Here is a 2500-nt window from a genome sequence, read left to right as displayed (position 1 = left end):
AAAAGGTTTCACGTCGTAAGAAAAAATAAAATAAAATACAGGGTGGGAGGCGAGTTGGACTCGCTCTCCGCTTATAGGACGTTACCTCCAAAATATTGAATCTGTCCGTCGCAAAGACGAAATAGAGGGGAGTGGTGGGGTAGGAGCACCAGAAAAATAATAACACCAAAGAGGGAAGGAAGGAAAAAAAGATAGTATATAAACGTGGCGATGTCAACGACAATGGTTATAGTAATAACATTAGTAGTAGTTGTGTTAGTAATGGTAGCAGTAATGGTTTTGGTAGTATTAGTTTTCGTAGTGGTGTTTATGTGTGTTGGTGGCTGTGCTGGTGCCCGATTAAAATTAGAGGATGAAGGAACATAGAAAGATGCAGGCGATGAGAAAGGCATAGGGCTGGCTGGAAAAAAGCGGGGTGCATAAAAAGGAGAGCAAGGAGGCGATTGGGAAAGAAAGGGAGAGCAAGGAGGTGATGACGCTTGAGAGACTGGTGTTTGCCGAGTTGAGGGAGATAGACCTTCAACGCCAGCCCCCATCCACATCCGATAGAGAAACAGCAGTAATGATGTTGGTGATGACTGTATTGTTGTTGTTGTTGTTGTTGTTGTTGTTGTTAGAGCTCTTGTTGCCGCTGCTATTACTGTTTTTATTTTTCCTGTTGACGAGAGCGATCGCTGTGGCTGCAACAGCCTCTCGGGAAGAGTCATCTTGGTTCCATGAAAGAAAGATGTACAGAAGAATATCCAGTCTTTATAATAATGTCTGTTTCACGCACTTGCGTCGCCTTCGTCCATTCATGCGTGCGTTTTCCATCCATTCATTAATTCATTCATTCGCATTTGCTATCCGCCTTCTGTACGTTGTTGTTTTTATTATTTTTTTTATTTTATTTTATTTTATTTATTTATTTTGCGTGGTTCCGCTCATCGCACGCACTTTGGAGTCTGCAACGTACAGCAACAACTAAAAGATGTTATTCACACAAGTGGTCGCTAACATCGCGAGTTCAATCCTCACTATTGTAGTCGGCGTCAAACTGGGCAGTCATCGACGTAAAGCAACGCGTTTCTCTTATTTGTTTGAAAACGTACCACAGAGTGCTCAGTATAATCTACAGAGTCTAATTCATCTACTTATTAATGAGAAGCTTAAATACCAAAAGAAATCGCTTGGACTTTAACGACGGAGGAAAATGGAGTATGATATGAACGAGTGGTGTTTGTAAGAAATAAAAACTAATAGTTTTTACGCATTAGGAGACATCAATCAGATTTGTCTATATATATATATATATATAGACAATAAGAACAAATTGAAGTGACCTCGGGACGGGGAGGGGGTCGATGGAGATGGTTGGGAATCGTTTACATAGAAAGTAGGTAATATATTTAAGAAGTAAGAACCGTGTTAAAAAAATAATTATATATATATATATATATATTATTTTTCTTTTTTATATATTTCTAGTCTTTTTTCTATTTTCTTAGGGGTTTTTTTCTGTTTGTTAATATTTCCCAGTTTCTCTTCGCTATCTCTTGGGGGGGGGGGTGTCTTAACGTATTCCTTTTAAATCCATCTGTATTTTTGCCAGTAACGTTATCCACGTTTTCTTTCTTACTTACTGTTTGTGTTAATATTTTTAATATTTTTATTTACTTTTTTTTTTAATGTTTTATCATCTTTCCTGTTTCCTTTTTTGTTCTACTTTTTCTTTTTCTCTGTTATATTTTTTAGTTCTTTCTGGGGTTTTTTTTTTAAATGTTTTCTTTTTTCACCGAATACACCTTGGTTTCTATACTTCTTTCCTTCTTTTTCTCTAACGTTTTTTGAAGTTTTGCTTTTGTTCTTTTATAGTAATGAATCTGCATTTCCGCCATTCGTATGCTTCACTTTCTTTTTTTTTTTTTTTCTTTCGTTATCTCTTTCGCCGTCTCTATCTTTCTTTCCTTTTCTATCTCTCTATCTCTCTCTCCTTTACTGCGCATTCATATTTCTGTTTCTTTTATACCGACCCTTTTTTTCCTACTTTCTCCATTATGTTTTGTCTTTATTTCTTTAGATGTTCTTTTATTTATTTATTCCTTTCTCGCCATTGCCCCCCCTCTCTCTCTCTCTCTCTCTCTTCACCTTTCTCACTAGCCTCTCTCTATCTATTTCTACGCATATCTCACTCTTTTTTTATCTATCTATCTATCTATCTATCTATCTATCTATGTGTGTGTGTTTGTGTTTTTTTTTACTTATTTAAAATCTCTTATTTATTATTGGTCTATTATTTCTATTCTTTATTATGGTTCTTAGGGATTGGACCTTTTATCTGTCCAAGTTTTAACTGTCTTTATTTAGCTCTATTTCAATTTTTTATGTATTACATATATATATATCTATCTTTTCAAGCACTACCCCTGCAAACACACACGCGCACTGACACCAACACTTCGTGTCCGCGCTGAGACGTTTCCTTTAACCAACAAGTGCGGAACGCATACGTTCACAACAA

At 36.2% G+C, this 2500-nt stretch overlaps 1 protein-coding gene across 1 annotated transcript in view; it reads right to left on the bottom strand.

The window, feature by feature from the left end:
* The window catches only part of LOC145249563 (uncharacterized), a 410569-nt gene that overhangs the window by 405660 nt on the left and 2409 nt on the right, over positions 1 to 2500 (bottom strand). Inside the window, exon 1 of the mRNA XM_080111237.1 lies at positions 1 to 2500. This exon is cut by the window's left edge and continues 100 nt beyond it; it is cut by the window's right edge and continues 2409 nt beyond it. The gene's annotated coding sequence lies outside the window, so the exon portion shown is untranslated.

Source organism: Euprymna scolopes, chromosome 28, assembly GCF_053919585.1.
Source record: "Euprymna scolopes isolate OS-2025 chromosome 28, ASM5391958v1, whole genome shotgun sequence".
In the NCBI taxonomy this organism is placed as follows: Eukaryota; Metazoa; Mollusca; class Cephalopoda; order Sepiida; family Sepiolidae; genus Euprymna; species Euprymna scolopes.
This window is presented reverse-complemented; position numbering and strand designations above follow the sequence as displayed.